This window comes from Cherax quadricarinatus, chromosome 44 (assembly GCF_038502225.1).
Source record: "Cherax quadricarinatus isolate ZL_2023a chromosome 44, ASM3850222v1, whole genome shotgun sequence".
Taxonomy (NCBI): Eukaryota; Metazoa; Arthropoda; class Malacostraca; order Decapoda; family Parastacidae; genus Cherax; species Cherax quadricarinatus.
The window spans coordinates 32,954,204-32,975,817 of NC_091335.1; the positions used below are offsets into that span (position 1 = coordinate 32,954,204).

A 21,614-nucleotide genomic window follows, 5' to 3' on the forward strand; every position below is an offset into this window, starting at 1 on the left:
AATTGTCATATTTTTTTAATTTTCGTGAAATTGGCCAAATTGCAAATTTCTGACCACATTATTGGGTAGTTGAAATCAGTAAATGGGCAGTTTCTTGTACTCATTTGATAGAAAAAAGGGAGTTCTAAAGAAATAGCTATGAGTTTGGTCAACTAGAACAATGAAATTAGCTGAAAATAGTACTCAAAGTGGGTGAAATCGCCAATTTGTAAATATCACAGAGGTTACTAAATTTGCAAGAGCGTAATTTCGTCAGTTTTCCATCAAATTTCGTTCTTTTGGTGTCATTACAATCGGGAAAAGATTTTCTATCATTTCATAAGAAATTTTTTTTTTTTTAAGTTTTGCGACACCAGGAAACACCTCAGGATTTGGGGTTGCGACAGTCAAGGGGTTAGAGGTAGGAAATTCTAAGAGGGCTTTTACTTTGGCATTCAAGGGAGCAACTTCTCCTTGTCCAATATGCAAATCCCAAGTATTTAATTTTCCCTTGGCCAAATTCACATTTGGACAAATTCACCATAAAATTATGTCTACTTAACCTTTTGACTGTTTACGCCATATAAATACGTCATACGTGCCATTGTTTCTGATGTATTTATATGCATAAATTCTAGTGGCTTCAAATCAAGCAGGAGAAAGTTGGTAGGCCCACATGTGAGAGAATGGGTCTCCATGGTCAGTGTGCACCATATAAAAAAAAATCGGGGAGCCAGTGGTGCATTGTGGGAATGCCATTTCAGTCGTCCTTTTTCAGCATGCTTAGCCGTAAGAAATATGTGACTCCCCAGCAAATCTGGGGCTCTTCTCTTCCCAAGTGATGCTCTAACACAGAAGTGTCAGTGAACAGCAATTTCATGATTTTGATGAATTTGAGACCAAAAGCAATGGAGGAGGAGGAGGAAGAAGAAGAAGAAGAAGAAGAATAGGAGGAGGAGGAGGAAGAAGAGGAAGAGGAGGAAGAGGAGGAGGAGGATGTCATGATGTCATTGGCAGTAAACACCTGCACGTCATCACCACGAGCACCTGAGTTGAGCCTGGGCATATGTTTACGATTAGAACGCACTGTGCCACACACATCTGTCTTGTTCACTTGCAAGAAATCACTGAGTAATGGGCTTGTGTACCAGTTATCAGTATATGTATAATGTATGCCCCTTACCAAGATAAGGTGCCATCATGCTTCTCACTACGTCACCTGAGATACCCAATAACATCTTGGTATCTTTCAGTGTTTTACTTCCTGTGTATACAACAATATCCAATACCAGGCCACTGTCACAGTCACAGAGTACAAACAGTTTTATACCAAAGCGTTTCCTCTTGCTCAGTATATACTGCTTGAATGACAGCCTACCTTTGAACAAAAGCAAAGACTCGTCAATTACAAGATTCTTGAATGGATAAAAGTACATGCTGAACTTTTGTTTGAGATACATAAAAACATTTCTAATCTTGTATAACCCGTCACTTCTGTCAGGCCTGGTTTTGTCATTGAAGTGCAACATGCATAACAGTAAGATAAACCTGTTCACTGGGATGATTTCAATGAAGACCTGGGTAGAAATTAGCCGATCTGTGGACCAGTATGCTTTTATATTATGCTTATAGACATGAGGCATAAGCATTATTGTTGCAAAAAGCAAATACATTTTTGCAACAGTCGACTCTTTCCATCGGTGTAGTCTTGGCTGGTGATATGATCATATTTGCTATGGTGTACTCAAAATACTTGTTACTTTCCCTGACAATAGTTTCCATCAATGGCTGGTCAAAGAATAATTCAAAGAATTCCAGTTCATTTGCAGTGTTTCCAAGGGGACAAATTGGTAGAATTCCACTTTGTCATCAAAGTGGTAAGGCTTGGGAACAATATTGGGATTTTGCTGCCAATCGCAGATATGGTTTGCTGGTGGATACTGGACATGATAGGCTGGTTGTATGGGTAGTTGTGGTTGTAGTGGGCTGGTGGCTGATGCACCGCTTTGTCCTTGAACTGCGGAGTCAGCAGCGTGGGTCCCAGCCTAGGCTGGTGAGTCACGCATTGCCGTGGCACTACCATCACCACTACCACCATCTACTGATGCCTGTGGTCTTTCCATGTCAAGTGTAGCCACATCATCCTCACTATCACTATCTATACCTGGTGTAGGGCCACGGGATGTACTCCGCGGCGAACGTACCGATGCTTCACTGGTGAATATGTTTCCTCACTGTCACTACTCGAATGATCGTCAAGAGCAATGAAATCATAATCCATGTCACTATCATCATCATTACTGAAGTCAGAGGCCTGGCCACGCGAAAATAATAGTTTTCTCTTGCGTTGAGGTACAACCGACCGTGACTGACAAGAGCCTACACCAGAGGTAGAAGGTTGAGGATCGTCAGGGTTATCTGCACTATTATCGATATCCTGGTCATTCATTTCGGTCACTAACTTATCAAAGCCAAAGAATTCGTCTTCATTTCCACTTCCATCACTGTCAGAACTATCAGATAGGAAGAGGAGAGTCCCGATTTTCCTTGGAGTGAGAGCTGCCTTGCGACCAGGCATGGTGAACAAGGGTAACTTAGCCGGCTTTCCCACAATGCTATGCGGGCGCCTAGATTTTTTGTTTATGGCGCACACCCACCACGTAGACTCGTTCTCTCACATGTAGGCCTATGAGCATTTTCGCGCCAAATTTGACGGCATTAGAATTTTGGCGTAGATCTACAGTTTGGACACTCAATGTGAAGCTGTAGATCTATGGGACGGACCCTGAAAGGGTTAAAACAAAAAAAATTTTTACATGAAATATAGATGTAGTACATAAACAATACAATGGGACATGATGAATGAAACATTAACAGCATAACACTTACCTTTATTAGCGATTCTTCTTAGTGTATTGAAGACTAGGGGAGGAGACAGATTGTATTAGTTACTCTTTGGAAGGGGAATCCCCTTCCATCAACTCCTCAGGTACCAAGTGCTTTTCTGGGGTTACTTCTCTTCTCTGTTTCTTAATGCCACTAGGACCAGCTTGAGAGTCACTGGAGTCCTGTCTTGCAAAAAAACTGTCCAGAAAGCTCTGTTTCTGGCATCTCTTTAACACTTCCCTAAAATGGGCCAAGACTTTGTCACTGTACATGTTGCCAACATGGCTTGCAACAACCTTGTCAGGGTGATGTTTCTCCATAAATCTTTCCATCTTACCCCACATTTCAAAAATCTCCTTAATTTCTGAAGAAGGCAACTTCTTCCATCTCTCTTCCTCCTCCTCTCCTCAGTGGTGAGCTCTTCGTCGTGGTCTTCCACCAACTCTTCCACATCCTCCAAACTCACATGTAACCCCATGGAACTCCCCAGTGCCACAATAGATTTAACAACTGACATGGGCTCATCAGGGTCAGCCCCAAACCCTTCAAAATCTCTCCTGTAGACACAATCTGGCCACAATTATCCCCAAGCAGAGTTCAGAGTCCTGGTAGTCACTCCCTCCCAAGCCTTACCTATAAGACTTACGCAATGGAGGATACTGAAGTGTTCCTTCCAAAAATCTCTTAGGGTCAAGTGAGTGTCTGAGGTCACATTAAAGCACCTTTGAAACATTGCTTTGGTGTAGAGTTTTTTAAAGTTTGAAATGACCTACTGGTCCATGGGTTGGAGGAGAGGAGTGGTATTCAGGGGCAAGAACTTTACTGTGATGAACCCAAACTCCTCCAAAATTAGGTCATCCAAGTTTGGAGGATGAGCAGGTGCATTGTCCATTGCTAGGAGACACTTGAGATCCAATTTCTTTTCCAGGAGGTAATTCTTCACACTAGGGGTAAACACTTCATTGAACCACTCGACAAAAATTTCCCTCGTGACCCATGCCTTACTATTAGATTTCCAAAACACACACAATTTACTCTTCATAACATTGTTTTTCCTGAACACTCTGTGATTTTCAGAATGGTACACTAGTAACGGCTTCACTCTGAAATCCCCACTAGCATTAGCACAGAACATGAGCGTCAGCCTGTCTTTCATAGGCTTGTGTCCTGGCAGTGCCTTTTCTATCTGAGTAATGTAGGTCCTCTTTGGCATTTTCTTCCAAAAGAGGCCTGTTTCGTCACAATTGAACACTTGTTGAGGTTTCAGTCCTTCAGCCTCTATGTACTCCTTGAATTCACTTATGAATTTTGTAGCTGCAATTTTGTCTGAACTGGCAGCCTTACCATGCCTTACCACACTGTGTATGCCAGTACGGTTCTTAAATCTCTCAAACCAACCTTTGCTGGCCTTAAATTGACAAATATCAGTACTCTGTTGCAGGCAATTTCTTTGCCAGATCATCGTGCAACTGCCTAGCCTTTTCACAAATAATCGACGTCATAAGACTATCTCCTGCTAATTGTTTCTCGTTTATCTACACCAATAATAACTTCTCAACATCTTCGAGCACTGGTGATCTCATTTTTGTCAGCATATTTACCCTCTTTGCAACAACAGCTTCCCTGATTTCCTTTTTCTTGGCTACGATGGAAGTTATGGTTGTATGGGGTTTGTTATACATCCTGGCCAGTTCGGCCATATGTACGCCACTTTCATATTGTTCAATGATATTTTTCTTAAATTCAATCGTATTTCTCACTTTCTTTACCAAAGGCTTGGCACTAGGAGCTTTCTTTGGAGCCATGGTAGCTTATTTAGTAGTTGCAAGCACTAAAATGAATGGAATATTATGAAATATTTCATATGAGCAAGTGAAAGGACCGTCGCTCACTGGTAAACAATGGCACACTGGCTGGGAACGGCTCAGAGCCGTGCGTACGTGTCCCAGACGAATGACTATTCGCGAGTCAAACTACGATTACGGAACCAGTGTTTTGACGAAAATAATGTTAAGATTTTTGAAAATTGCGACTATCAAGCCTTACGATTATCGAGGGACCACTGTATTGGGTTCAGCAGTGCAGACGGGGGATTATGTGCAGGTTTACCTACTAGTTGACACAGGGAACAGCATCTTATGTACTGTTCTACTTGTTCCTTCATTTTTGACCATGTAAAGTGCTTAGTGATTTTTCCAAAAGTTTTCTTTTGTCCCAGATGTCTGCCTTGGGGACTGTCGTGAGCAGATTTACATGCTAAGTTTCTAAACGGTATCCAGTCAGTGAATTAAAATGACAATTCACTGTTATCAATGAAATGAGACTGTACAATGAGGAACGTAATTCTATGTTCAAATTCTTATAAATTAAGGACGTATAATAAAATATTTACAATGAACAGTCAAAATAAGAACATCTAATTTGTCACTCCTAGCGTTCAACGACTATGGGAGCTTTAAGGAAGTAAATTAGTTATCCTTCCTAAGCAGAGGAGTTATCAGATTTTGGGAATTAACAACAAAGTTAAGACAATAGCCATGATTTAAAATTCTTGACTAAGTTAAGAGCCCTGGGTTGAAGACCCCATCAGGGTCAGTGTTATGATATGACTGACTGTTCAAATACAGTGGACCCCCAGTATTCGATGGCATCGGTATTCGATAAATCCAGTATTCGATGCATTATATCGCAAAAAATTTTCCTCGGTATTCGATACAATTCGTACGAGACCTGTCCATGTGTGGCCTGAACTGCCCCGTGTGTGCCAGTGTTTACAAGCCAGCCAGTGTGCGCACATCTAAGGATACATTCAGTACATTCCATATTATCCATATTATCACTGTGTTTGGTGCTTGTTTCTGCAAAATAAGTCACCATGGGCCCCAAGAAAGCTTCTAGTGCCAACCCTGTGGTAAAAAGGGTGAGAATTAGTATGGAAATTAAGAAAGATTTTGAAGGGTTTGGGGCTAACCCTGAGAAGCCTATGCCAGTTGTGGAATCCATTGTGCCTACTTCAAAAATTAAGGAAATGTGTGCACAGTGGGTTGAAGTGCAAACCTTTATGGATGAATATCACCCTAACACAGCTATTGCAAGCCGTGCTGGTGACTATTACAATGACAATGTTGTGGCCCATTTTAGACAAATCATAAAGGAACGGGAGGTACAGAGCTCTATGGACAGATTTGTTGTGCGACAGAGGTCCAGTGACTCTCAAGCTGGTCCTAGTGGCATTAAAAGAAGAAGGGAAGTAACCCCAGAAAAGGACTTGCTACCTCAAGTCCTAATGGAAGGGGATTCCCCTTCTAAACACTAACACCTCTCCCCTCCTCCCATCCCATCAATCATCACCAGATCTTCATTAAAGGTAAGTGTCAATTATTTTATTGTTATTGTAATTATTCTATTGCATTAAACTTAATATTTCATGTAGTAAAATTTTTTTTTTTCATACTTTTGGGTGTCTTGCACGGATTAATTTGATTTCCATTATTTCTTATGAGGAAAATTGATTCGGTTTTCGATGAGCTCTCAGGAACGGATTAATATCAAATACCGGGGGTCCACTGTACTCAATGGTCTGACGTCAGGTCGGTCAGGAGGTGGTGCGAGGTGCCAATTCTGGAAGCATCAACCAGTCCCCAAAGTAGTGGTTTCCCACTTGCATAACAGAACACAGCAATTAACCTACTATAATACAACATTCATGACATGTGTATGATACAAATAGAAATACCTAATGAGTAATATAAATCTTATTAAGTACAACCTTGCTCGAGAGTAACTGTAATTTATACAATACCCGATAATAATATATAGTCAAACCTTCTTATCTAGCTAGTAATAAAGCAGTTCACATTATAATATTACAGAACTTATTATAGTCAGGCCTTTTAATTTTTGTATACAAGGGAGCATAATGGAGTGGTGTGTAACAAAAAATATAGCTCCACTCCACAAAGGATGCAGTAAAGCAATTGCAAAGAACTACAGACCAATAGCACTAACATCAAATATCATAAAAATCTTTGAGAGGGTTCTAAGATGCAAGATAGCCAACCACCTAGATACCCATCAGTTACACAACTCAGGGCAACACAGGTTTAGAGCACGTCACTCCTGCCTGTCCCAGCTACTGGACCACTATAACAAGGTCCTGGATGCTGTAGAGGATAAACAAAATACAGATGCAGTATACACAGACATTGCAAAAGCTTTCGGCAAGTGTAACCATGGTGTAATAGCACACAAATTGCAGGATAAAGAAATAACGGGAAAAGTTGGTAGATGGATATACAACTTCCTGACAAATAGAACACAAAGAGTAATTGTAAACAGAGTAAAGTCCCAGGCAGCCATGGTAAAAAGCTCTGTTCCACAAGGCATAGTACTCTCTCCCATTCTATTCCTCATCTTCATTTCTGACATAGACAGAGATGTAAGCCATGGCTCCATGTCTTCCTTTGAAAATGGCGCCTGGATCGCCATGGCAATGTCCTCCATCGAAGACACTGCGAGTCTCCAAGCGGACATCAACCAAATCTTCAAATGAGCCACTCAAAACAATATGAAGTTCAACGAGGAGAAATTTCAAATGCTCAGATATGGAAAACTTGAAGAAATTAAAGATGGGTCAGGGTATACCACAAATTCTAACCATACAATAGAGCAGAAAAGTAGTGTGAAGGACCTGGGAGTGATAATGTCAGAAGATCTCACCTTCAAAGACCACAACGATGTATCTACTTCATCCGCTAGGAAAATGATAGGTTGGATAAGGAAAATTTTAAAAACTAGGGATGCCAAGCCCATGATGATTCTCTTCAAATCGCTTGTGCTCTCTAGGCTGGAATACTGCTGTACACTAACGGCCCCCTTCAAGGCTGGTGACATTGCAGACCTGGAGAGTGTACAAAGAACTTTCACGTCACACGTAAGTGCTATAAGGCACCTATACCTCTATGAATGGTTGAAGGTCCTTGATCTGTATTCCCTCGAATGCAGGTGAGAGAGAGATACATCATAATATACACTTAGAACATCCTGGAGGGATTGGTACCAAACCTGCACACGAAAATCACTCCATATGAAACCAAAGACTCGGCAGGAGATGCAACATTCCCCCCATGAAAAGCAGGGGTGCCATGAGTATGCTGAGAGACAACATAATGAATGTCTGGGGCTCAAGACTGTTCAATTGCCTCCCAGCATATATAAGGGGGATTACCAATAGACTCCTGGTTGTCTTTAAGAAGGCAGTGGACAGGTACCTAAAGTCGGTACCTGACCAACCGGGCTGTGCTTTGCATGCCAGCTTGCATGCAGCCAGCAGTAACAGCCTGGTTGATCAGACCCTGATCCACCATGAGGCCAGGTCTCAGACCAGGCTGTGAAGGCATTGACCCCCAAAACCGTTTCCAGGTAAACTCCAGGTAATGCGTATGTTTACCTGAATGAACTGATTGACTCATATGTTTGGCTGGCAGACTGGCTGGCTGGCTGGTTGGCTGTCTTTCTGGCTGGCTGGCCAGTCTGTCCTTCAAGAAATTTACACCAAACAAACATAATTACTGGAATGACAGAACAAAATCAAGGACTGAGTTAATTTAGGCACAGGTGCACATAAGTGCAGTTATCATACATAGCATAAATTACCTTGGATAACACCAAAAAAACAAAGTGCTATACTGTGCTTGTAGATATAAGGCATAACATGGCTATGGCAAGTAATACACATTTTAGCCATAGTTGTATTTTTCCACTTGTTTAGATGTGACGATTCTGCAACATGTGTAATATCTGTTTGGATAGTTTACGATCATTTGTCCGTATATACGTGTCCCATACAATTCTCAGTTACGTGTTTGTTATTAGCTTAGTTGATTCCTGAACACCAGTTACTATATGCTGTGTTTACATATGCTGCTATATGTACCTGGAGTATACCTGGAGAAGATTCCGGGGCTCAACGCCCCTGTGGCCCAGTCTGTTACCAGGCCTCGTGGTGGATCAGGGCCTGATCAGCCAGGCTGTTTCTGTTGGCCGCATGTAAACTGAGGTACAAACCATAGCCCGGCTAGTCAGGTATTGACTTTAGGTGCATGTCCAGTGCCTGTTTGAAGACAGACAGGGCTCTTTTGGTAATCCCCCTTATGTATGCTAGGAGGCAGTTGAACAGTCTTGGGCCCCTGACCCTTATTGTGTTGTCTCTTATTGTGCTAGTAGCACCCCTGCTTTTCATTGGGGGGATGTTGCATTGACTACCGAGCCTTTTGCTTTCATAGGGAGTGGTTTTTGTGTGCAAATTTGGTACTAATCCCTCTTTGATTTTCCAGCTGTATGATGTATGATAATTTTTTTAACTGTATTTATGTGTATGTTTACCTGAATAAACTGACTTAATGACTTGACTGACTGGCTTTGCTGACTGACTTACTGATAGCACTGACTGTCCTACTGATTGACCGTAGTTACTTGACTGACTGACTATAGTGACTTTTCTGACTGACTGACTATAATAACTAGACTGACTGACTGACTGACTGTAGTGACTTAGCTGACTGAATATAATGACTTGACGCTGAAATGCTTGATGCTGAGACGCACTGCCATTTCCATGACTAAACTTCCCATACAGCTTACTACACTGACTGGTTAGAGAGCTGCTTATAAGTCTGAGCAGTCATTAAACAGGTAGGTTGTTAAGTGAGGAGTACCTGAATTGAATAGCTTTAACATTGTTAGTCATAAAGACAATGATTAACCAGTAAACGGTCCTAACGTATATACACCTACCATCCGACTTACAACCTGCTCGACTTACGACCACTCGACTTACGACCGTGTTTTTCATGCTAAATTTCTGGGAAATAAACAACTATTTGTGTTGTACACAGTGTTTATCCTAAACCTTACAGTATAAAATACAGTACTAACATCATAAAAAGTAAAGTAAAACATGAAATACCAAAATAAAACAATAAAATAGTCATTACTAAAATGTTTTGTTGATATTCAGTAGTAAAGTTCGACTTACAACCGGTTTCTCGGATGGTAGGTGTATATGTTTTTACCGCTAGTTCCCCAAACGTATATATACGTTTTATTTTTTCTGCCTTCAAATTTGGCATGATTGGCCTGAGGTGCCCTTGTCAGCATAGAATGGGTCCTAACACTCAGTGTGCATGGTATTAAAAAAATCTGGGACCACTTAGTACGTTGTGGGAGCACCAATTCAAATGAGCACCAGCTAGAGCAAACAGCGTAGCAAACATCTGGGATTCACTGATTTCATGTAGTATTAACTCTCCAGTTTTAAGAGGAAAGTGATTTTGACCCCGAGTTTAGTGGTGTTCAGTTGGTGTTTATTCATCTCTGAGTCAGTTCTAATGTTTTTTAGCTTATAGCAGAATGTGTAAGAATTTGTGTTAAGTAACCTGTAGACTTTTACAACTGTAATAGGATTTTTTTTAGCTTCTTAGATAAAGATTTTGCAATTATATATTCACCATTTTTGTCCCTGATGCAAGTACATTTAATATCTCATAAGTCATGAGAGTAGTAGATAGCAGTGCCACCTGCTAGTTGATTATGACTACAGTAAGTCATGAGAGTAGTAGATACAGTGTCATCTGCTAGTTGATTATGACTACAGTAAGCCATGAGAGTAGTAGATACAGTGCCACCTGCTAGTTGATCATGACTAAAGTAAGTCATGAGAGTAGTAGATACAGTGCCACCTCCTCCCTGTCTTCCATTCATCAACAACAGCCTTCAGTGAAGGTAACTGTCATGTTGAATGTTCATTCTTTGTGCATGTAAATCTATCTGTAAAGGAGAAAAAAAATTTTGTTGATAATTCTGGGTGTCTGGAACGAATTAATTGGGTTTACATTATTTTTTATATGGAAAATGGATTAGCAAATCATCAATTTCAATAATAGTCACACTCTCTAGAATGAATTAATTATGATAAAATGAGGGTCCACTGTATAATTTTGATTAGTTTCATGCCAGAAAGTACCTTAACCCCTTTTGGGCCCAAGGCCAAAATCTGAAGTGGTGCTCCAGTGTCCAAGAAATTTTGAAAAAAAAAAATTATTTTTTCTTACAGAATTAAAGAGCATATTTTTGTGAAGGTAATAAGACAAAAAAAAAATTCTGATCAGTACTTACCGAGATACAGTGCCAAGAAGTTTGTCCAAAATGACCTGGTGGCGGCAACATCGACGATTTCCACATACGCGCATTACTTTACTTAGCAGTTTATGTAGTTTTTTCTTTTTTCCAATTTTTTCTTTTCCTACTAACATTTGGGGCCTGAGAGACCAATACTGTATATAATGTATATATATAAACTCACTGTATTGAACTCAATAACTGCACTAAAGTTATTATCATATTATTGTTTACCACTGTTGTTTATTACAATAAACATGCACAAATCTTGTATAATACTAATGTTCCATCATATATTTACATATTTACAATCACTGGACATGGTTTTAGAACTGCTGGAGCTTGTGGAACTCCTTGAAACAAGGCACCATGCACAGAGGTACCTTACATTCCTCACACATAAACCGAGTGTCTTTGCGTCTTTGTTGCCGTCGTTTTGTTTCTGCACAGATGATGCATCTCTTCTGAGCAAATTTTTTTTGAGTTGAAGGAAGCTGTATTATGAAATGATCACCTTCCCTCCTCAAACGCTTGGGTATATCCTGAGGAGTTTGAGGACCTTGTTGTATAGCAGGTGTTGTTACCTGGTACTTCATTATGAGTTGTCTGACAACAGACAAACAAAATTCACCATACGGTGGTCTGTTGCCAGTCTTCATTTGGTACATATTATATGCGTTGAGCATTGAAATGTCCATGAGGTAGAAGAAAAATTTCATATACCACTTGTAACTTTTATGAACACAATCAACAAAGCCAATCTGCATGTCACATTTGTCAACCAAGCGCATGTTTTGTGTATAATCAATCACTGCCACTGGTTTTCGAATACGTTCATTAGTCACTCGATCAACTTTGCCACTGTCTTGCATTTCGTTACGGTGAATGGTTGTCAACAATGTGACATCTCATTTGTCATGCCGCCGTAATGCCATGATGTCATTGGCAGTAAACACCTGCACGTCATCACCACGAGCACCTGCGTTGAGCCTGGCCATATGTTTACGATTAGAATGCACTGTGCCACACACATCTGTCTTGTTCACTCGCAAGAAATCACTGAGTAATGGGCTTGTGTACCAGTTATCAGTATACGTATAATGTATGCCCCTTACCAAGATAAGGTGCCATCATACTTCTCACTACGTCACCTGAGATACCCAATAACATCTTGGTATCTTTCAATGTTTTACTTCCCGTGTATGCAACAATATCGAATACCTGGCCACTGTCACAGTCACAGAGTACAAACAGTTTTATACCAAAGCGTTTCCTCTTGCTCAGTATATACTGCTTGAATGACAGCCTACCTTTGAACAAAATCAAAGACTTGTCAATTACAAGATTCTTGAATGGATAAAAATACATGCTGAACTTTTGTTTGAGATACATAAAAACATTTCTAATCTTGTATAACCCGTCACTTCTGTCAGGCCTGGTTTTGTCAGAGAAGTGGAACATACCTAACAGTAAAATAAACTTGTTCACTGGGATGATTTCACTGAAGACCTGGGTAGAAATTAGCCAATCTGTGGACCAGTATGCTTTTATATTATGCTAATAGACATGAGGCATAAGCATTATTGTTGCAAAAACCAAATACATTTCTGCAACAGTCGTCTGTTTCCACCGGTGTAGTCTTGACTGTGGTGATATGACCATATTTGCCATGGTGTACTCAAAATACTTGTTACTTTCCCTGACAATAGTTTCCATCAGTGGTTGGTCAAAGAATAATTCAAAGAATTCCAGTTAATTTGCAGTGTTTCCAAGGGAACAAGTTGGTAGAATTCCACTTTGAGAGTCATCAAAGTGGTGGGGCTTGGGAACAAAATTGGGATTTTGCTGCCAACCCCAGATATGGTTTGCTGGTGGATACTGGACATGATATGCTGGTTGTGCGGGTAGTTGTGGTTGTGGTGGGCTGGTGGCTGATGCTCCGCTTTGCCCTTGAACTGAGGAGTCAGCAGCGTGGGTCCCAGCCTGGGCTGGTGAGTCATGCATGGCCGTGGCACTACGATCACCACTACCACCATCTGCTGATGCCTGTGGTCTATCCATGCCATATGTAGCCATATCATCCTCACTATCACTATCTATACCTGGTGTAGGGCCACGGGATGTACTCCGGGATGTACTCCGTCCCCTGGGCACAGCATAGAGTACACTACCCGAGCGCATGCGGCGACGTACATACCGACGCTTCACTGGTGAATATGATTCCTCACTATCACTACTCGAATGATCGTCAAGAGCAATAAAAATCACAATCCACATCACTATCATCATCATTACTGAAGTCAGAAGCCTGCCCATGCGAAAATAATAGTTTTCTCTTGCGTTGAGGTACAACCGACCGTGACTGAGGAGTGCCCACACCAGAGGTAGAAGGTTGAGGATCGTCAGGGTTTTCTGCACTATTATCGATATCCTGGTCATTCCTTTCGGTCACTAACTTATCAAAGCCAAAGAATTCGTCTTCATTTCCACTTCCATCAGTGTCAGAACTATCAGATAGGAAGAGGAGAGTCCCAATTTTTCGTGGAGTGAGAGCTGCCTTGCGACGAGGCATGGTGAACAAGGGTATCTGAGCCGGCGTTCCCACAATGCTATGCGGGCGCCTAGATTTTTTGTTTATGGCGCACACCCACCACACAGACCCGTTCTCTCACATGTAGGCCTATGAGTGCTTTTGTGTTAAATTTGACGGCGCTAGAATATTGGCATAGATCTACAGTTTGGACACTCAACGTGAAGCCGTAGATCTACGGGATGGACCCTGAAAGGGTTAAAATTGAGATGAAGTAAGAGAAATGTTCGATTTTTTTTCGATGTTCAAGAGTAAACAAGTGACGTTACCATCGAATACATGTCCAACTGAATGGTCTAATACACAGTCATGAATGGGTTGACATTATTTACGCAATTAATACAATAATGCAGTAGTCTGCTTAACAGTAAATCTTCTATTATATGTGTGAATAAAAGTTCAAAATGAAAAACAAGTGTAATATAAGAGGGGTGTGGAGACATGACTGATGAACAGAGAAAATGTTATTTTAGTGCTAAGAATGTTTGCATTGTTTATTCTGGACCCTATTTTGAAATTGGCATCTATTGAAATTTGTTTGAAATTGACCCAATTACCGATTTCTGACCACTGTTAGGTAGCTCTAATAGGTAAGTGGATTTTTTTTTTTTTTTTTTTTTTTTTTTAGCATACAAACAGAGGTACAAAAAATACAGGTAAGAGCAGCATGCCAAAACCACTTATATGCATAGCATTACGGGCTAGCTTAAAATTAACTTTTACTCAAAGGACAGCATAGAATGAATACTAGTGAAGTAATTCTTTTGGTAGACTGGAATGGACCAAAAATGGGGCATGAAGTTGGTGAAATTACCAATGCGTATATATCGCTGTTGGGTTAAGTGTATTCTAACCTAACAACTCTGTAATCTGTCAAAATCACTAATCTGGCACCTTACAGGTCTCGATGATGCCGGATTATTGATGGTTAACCTGTAGTTATAAAACAAACCATGTCCACTATCAACGATTCCTGGCCATCAGCATCATAACTTTTTTGTTATAAGTATATACAGTGGTACCTTTACTTATGAGTGCCCCAACTTAAAAGTTTTCAAAGTTATGAGCTGTCACTTGGTCGATTTTTTGCTTTGAGCTTCGAGCCAAAATCCAAGTTTTGAGCGAGCTTCAGATACATCACCACTAGTTTGTGCAGCAAATGCCACAACATCTGCCCAGCATCCCATGTCTCACCCTTCTTTGCATATGGTTACCTCACCGTGGAAACATCTCTCTTGTGTTGTGCTTACATTTTGTTCTTTTTGTGCAATTATTTTACCAAATTTCTCTTTTCTAACCATGGATCATAAGAAAGTAAGTGCAAAGGACACTGCTGAGAAGAAGAGGATGTTGTCCATTGAATTAAAGCATGAAATCATAGAAGAACATGAGCGAGGTGTGTGTTTAGTAGTTCTATGATATGTACCATACTAAAGCAGGAGTCGATAAAAGCTGAAACACCAACCAAGGGTGTTAAAATAATTTTGCAGTAATTATGCAAACCAATGTAAATATCTCAAGTAACCCTTTCAGGGTCCGTCTCGTAGATCTACGGCTTTACGTTCAGGGTCCAAACCGTAGATCTACGCCAAAATTCTAGCGGTGTCAAATTTAGCGCGAGAAGGCTGGTAGGCCTACATCTGAGAGAATGGGTCTGGGTGGTCAGTGTGCACACTATAGAAAAATCTGGACGTCCACATGGCATTGTGGGAACGGCGGCAAAGTAGCTTTGTTCATAGTGCCTGGCGGCAAGGAAGCTCTCACTCCCCACTCACTCTCTGGGCGAATTCTGACTCTCCTCTTCACAACTTACAGTTCTAAGACTGATGGAAGTGGAGCTGAAGAGAAATTCTATGGTTTTGAACCACATGGTACCATTGTACCATATGGTACAATGGTACCATATGGTACAATGGTGCCATGTCATACAATGGTATCACATGGTATAATGTGCCATATGGTACATTGTACCATATGGTACATTATACCATATGGTTCATTGTACCATATAGTACAGGGTACAGGGACCCTAATGGATATAAGTCTCTCTGACTTTTTTGAGTTATCCTAGGTTCTCCAAACATATGCTGCTAAGTATGATATTCTATGCAACTTTATTTGTGTATACCTAAACAAACTTACTTACGATGCCACATGCGCTTGAGTAAGTTTATTCAGGTGTACACAAATACAGTTACATAGATTATCATACATAGCAGCATATGTATAAAATCCTAGGATAACCCAAAAAAGTCAGGGTGACTTATTTCCAGAGGGATCCCTGTATCTGTACCATATGGTGTCCTGTACCATATGGTACTCTGCACCATATTGTTCCCTGCACCATGTGGTACCCTGCACCATATGGTACCCTGCACCATATGGTACCCTGCACCATATGGCACCCTGTACCATATGGTACCCTGCACCATATGGTACCCTGTACCATATGGTACCCTGCACCATATGTTATCCTGTACCATATGTTATCATGTACTGTATGGTACACTATAGCATATATTACAATGTACCATATGGTACCCTGTAACATATGATACCGTGTACCATATGGTCAATAGGACATGTTTGTGGCAGCAGGCACCAGCCAAGACTGAGTGAGTGGTGACGCAAGCTAGCTACTGACTCAGCAGTTTCCAAGACAAACCGCTCTGTCATCCACCTCAAGTAACGTGTCGAGTTCCTGTACACTTGCAAATATACTGTATAATAGAACATTACTAATATACAGCATTTTTGCATATTTTTGTTGTAAACAATTATTGTAAACAAAATAAAGGTGAAAATATTAGTGTGTTTATTGTGTTGAATACAACAGTACCATATGGTACCATATGGTACAATGAACGATATGGTATCATTGTACTATATGGTACAATGTACCATATGGTACCATTGCACCATATAGTACCATAAAGTACCATTGCATCATATAGTACCATAAAGTACCATTGCATCATATGGTACCATTGTATCATATGATACCATTGTACCAAATGGTGCCATTGTACCATATTCTACCATATGGTACCATTGTATCATATGGTACCATTGTATCATATGATGCCATTATACCATATTGTACCATTGTACCATATCGTACAATTGTACCATATGGTACCATTGCACCCTATGGCACCATTGTACCATATGGTACTATATGGTACTGTTGTATTCAACACAATAACTGCACTAATATTTTCATCATTTTGTTTACAAGAATTTTACAAAAACAAGTTTTGTAAGCAATATAATGATAAACAAATTAGTGCAGGTATTGTGATGAATACAATGAGTGTACACTTATACAATATACATTATATTGGTCTCACAGGCCACAAATGTTACTACAAAAAGAAAAAAAAATAGAAAAAAGAAAAAAGTATAAAAGCAAAATAAAAAAAATGTGATTTTGAGGAAGTCACTGATGTTGCCGACACCGGGTCATTTTGGGTCAACTTCCCTCCGCTGTATCTCGGTAAGTACTGATCAGAAATTTTTGTTTTGTTTTATTACCTTCACAAAAATATCTCTAATTCTGTAAGGAAAATTTTTTTTTTTTTTTTCAAAATTTCTTGGACACTGGAGCACCACTTCAGATTTTGGCCTTGGACCCTGAAAGGGTTAAGCGATAGAGTATACGATGAACGAACGATAGGGTATATGATGAAGCAATAGAGTATATGATGAATGAACCAAAAAAGCACGAAATGAAACGAACTCCTCCATTGTCCTCTGCCTATCTTTTCCAGCATCCACCTCTGCCCGCATCTTCAGTTAGCCCAAGTCGTCTGATCTCCAAGGTAAATACACTTTATAAAACTGGTTTATTTCTTTACATTCTCTTTTATTATGTTTTATGTTTTTATACAATATTTCTTACTTATAAATACATTTGTCTTATTTAAAAACCTGTAACAAAAAAATTGGGGTGGTTTTTTGGTGGGCTGGAGCAGATTAATGGCATTTCAATTAATTTTAGTGAGGAAAATTGATTTGATATATGAGCAAATTGAGTTACGAGCTCAGTCACAGAATGAATTAAACTCGTAAGTCAAGGTATCACTGTATGTAAAACAAAAAAAAAAAAGACTTGTATATAGGGGTTCATTACCTTCCATGTTTTCAGGCAGCTATGGTAAGTCTTGGAACAAATCACCCATGGATACAGCGAGAACTACTGTATAACAGCCTAAATTATCTTGTTACTGTATACTACTGCTTATGTTGTGCCAAGTACCTGACTTCACTTGTCACTGTTGTCAGTGATTTACCAGGTGAAGAATATTTTGTTTTAATTATTAACTCTAATGGTTAGTAACCTAGGAAAACCCAGTAAAGTAAGTTGGTCATTGGCGTTCTTTAACCCTTTGAGGGTCGACAAGCCCTCTCCGAAACTCGTTCTCAGGGTCGGCCAAATTTAAAAAAAAAAAAATTATTTTCTCTTATGAAAAGATAGAGAATCTTTTCCCGATCATAAAGACACCAAAAGTTTGAAATTGATAGAAAACTTACGGAATTATGCTCTCGCAAAGTTAGCGGTCTCGGCGATGTTTACGCATCGGCGATTTTGCCCACTTTGAGCCCCATTTTCGGCCAATTTCCCTGTACTAGTCGGCAAAAAACATGAATATTTCGCTAGAACTCCATTTTTTCTATCGAATGGGTGCAAGAAACCACCCATTTATGAAATTCAACTATCCAGTACAGTGGTCAGAATTTAGCAATTTTGCCAATTTCACACAAATTTCAAAAGATGCCAATTTCCGAATAGGGTCCAGAATAAACAAGAAAGACATTCCTGGCACTAAAATGACATTTCCTCTGGTCATTAGTCACGTCCCAAGGCTCCTCTTATATTCTTTTGCTTTCCACTTTGAATTTTTATTCTCACAAAAAATATAAGATTTACTGTTATGCAGACTACTGCATTAGTGTAAAAAATGTTATAAATATTATTGGTGCACTTGTGAAAGAATATTAGACTCACCAGTTGACGTGTATTGCACGCTTGGCACGATTTGTTTACTTTTGAAGTTTGGTAAAAATCGAACATTTCTGCTACTTTGAGCTCAATTTCAAGGCACCTTTCATTGTAAAACCAGTCAAAATCATCTCAATTTCTGTAATATGTCTTCCATTCTATAAAATGAGACCAAGAAAACTAGAATACAACAATAAATACCATACGAAAATACACTGCAAAGTCGCTGATTTATTCCAAAAAAATGGTCAAAGTTTTTTTTTTCTCATTGTGCTGCAGGATTTTTTTTAGACTGTGCACACTGACCACATAGACCCATTCTTTCATATGAAGGCCTACCAGCTTTCTCCCACTAGATTTGAGGCCGCTAGAATTTATGCGTACTAGTACGTCAAAAACCCCTACGCGTAAAACGTACTAGTACGACCAAAACCCTCAAAGGGTTAAAAATTCTCCCCCAGTATAATATCTACTACAGTTAGTTAACATTATCTGTGTCTGAGAGCAATCCTCCAGTTTCTCAGTATGTAGCTTAGGACACTATTAACGAAGCCACCTTTCTGCCTGGATAACTCACTGTTGATATTGCTGATTTACCAATGTAGTGAAGTAGCTTGGTCCCCCATAATCACACATTCATAAATGTTCTATTGAATGTTTGTAGTGAATGCTTCAAAATTGCTCTAATTGTTGAATGTTCAGTTATATCATTTTCTCTCTTACTTAATACAGTACAGTGGATCCTCATTTATAGTAATTAATCCGTTCCAGAGAGTGTGACTACAGCTGAATTTGATGATTTCAAAAATTAATTTTTTCCCTTTAGAAATAATGTAAATCCAATTAATCCATTCCAGACTCCCAAAAGTATTAAACAAATTTTTTTTACACGAAATTTACACTTACCTACACAGACAACAATGAGACATGAAGAATAAAACATTAATAACATGACAGTTACCTTTATTGAAGACTCTTCTTAGTGTATTGAAGATGGGAGGAGGGGAGAGGATGAAGAAATTACTGTTTGAAAAGGGAATCCCCTTCCGTAAAGACTTCAGGTACCAAGTCCTTTTATGGGGTCACTTCCCTTCTTTGTTTGTTAATGCCACTAGGAACAGCTTGAGAGTCACTGGACCCCTGTCGCTCAAAAAAGTGTTCCAGGGAGGTCTTTCTGGTGCATGTTAGGAATTGTGGTGGTGGCAAGGGAGCGTGTTGAGAGACAGGACAACATAGTCTGTCAATACGACACTAATATCAACTCTATGGCTAATTTATCTAGCACAATTCATCTCATGTGACATAATAAACAACAGTATTAATAACACAGAAACATGATATATACAGTGGACCCCCGCATACCGTACGCATCACATAACGTTCAATCCGCATACCGCTCGCTTTTATCGCAAAAATTTTGCCTCGCATACCGCTCAAAAACCCGCTCACCGCTCTTCGTCCGAGACGCGTCCAATGTGCGCCCTTAGCCAGCCTCACATGTGCCGCCGGTGGCATTGTTTACCAGCCAGCCTCCGCGGTAACATCCAAGCATGCAATCAGAACATTTCGTATTATTACAGTCTTTTTGGTGATTTTATCTGCAAAATAAGTGACCATGGGCCCCAAGAAAGCTTCTAGTGCCAACCCTACAGCAATAAGGGTGAGAATTACTATAGAGATGAAGAAAAAGATCATTGATAAGTATGAAAGTGGAGTGCGTGTCTCCGAGCTGGCCAGGTTGTATAATAAACCCCAATCAACCATCGCTATTATTGGTGGTACAGCTGCTGCTGCTGCTGTAGCATCGTCTGCTGCTGCTGTAGCATCGTCTGCTGCTGCTGTAGCATCGTCTGCTGCTGCTGTAGCACTGTCAGCTGCTGCTGCTGTAGCATCGTCTGCTGCTGCTGTAGCATCGTCTGCTGCTGCTGTAGCACTGTCAGCTGCTGCTGCTGCTGCTGTAGCACCGTTGTTGGTGTGGCTTATTGAGAATACCAAGAAACAATTAACCCCAGAGGATTTGACACCCAGGATAACCCAAAAAAGTCAGTGTCATCGAAGACTGTCTAACTTATTTCCATTGGGGTCCTTAATCTTGTCTCCCAGGATGCAACCCACACCAGTCGACTAACACCCAGGTGAACAGGGAAAAATGCCTAGAACTAGTGCTCATATTGGTGAATTTAAAGCCAGCAAAGGTTGGTTTGAGAGATTTAAGAATCGTAGTGGCATACACAGTGTGATAAGGCCTGTTCTGGAAGAAAATGCCAAACAGGACCTACAGTACTCAGGAGGAAAAGGCACTCCCAGGACACAGTGTCTCATCAGTCATTGCTGCATCTTCAATAAAGGTAAGTGTCATTTATTCTTCATTTAGTAGAGTAGTACATGCACAATATATATTGTGCATGTACTACTCTACTATTGTGCATGTATCCTTCTCTTTGTGTGTAGGAAAATGTATATTTCATGTGGTAAAATTTTTTTTTTCATACTTTTGGGTGTCTTGCATGGATTAATTTGATTTCCATTATTTCTTATGGGGAAAATTCATTCGCATACCGATCATTTCGCATAACAATGAGCCCTCTTGCACAGATTAAAGTCGCTATGCGGGGGTCCACTGTACTCTAGAATGAATGAAATGTGTCATTAGTATATGCCGAGTGGTGTTGTGCTCTTTGTTGTTGGGTGTATAAGGGCCACAGCAACAAAAGGCGGCGGTGTTTTCAGTAGCCCTATATACCTCCAACAACATTGGAGGAGTCAGTTTCGTGCTGTCCTTCTTCTGTCATTTAATTGCTTAACTTACTTAATGCTACACTTTATCACTGGCTGGTGCTATAGCCTTTATTGACTCCTGCTGCTTTAGTATCCTACATATCGTAGAATCACTGAAGAAGGCACATTCTCCTCTCTCTCTCAGCCCTTTACCAAAGGGCTGGCTGGCATTAGGAACCTTCTTTGGGACCATGGTAGCTT

General features: G+C 40.1%; 1 long non-coding RNA gene across 1 annotated transcript in view; it reads left to right on the forward strand.

Moving 5' to 3' along the window:
- Positions 1-17,653, forward strand: part of LOC128699295 (uncharacterized) — a 51,833-nt gene extending 34,180 nt beyond the window's left edge. Inside the window, exon 3 of the long non-coding RNA XR_011393132.1 lies at positions 17,404-17,653. This is a non-coding gene — a long non-coding RNA (uncharacterized lncRNA). The remainder of the gene's footprint in view (positions 1-17,403) is intronic.
- The last annotated feature ends 3,961 nt before the right edge of the window (positions 17,654-21,614 follow it).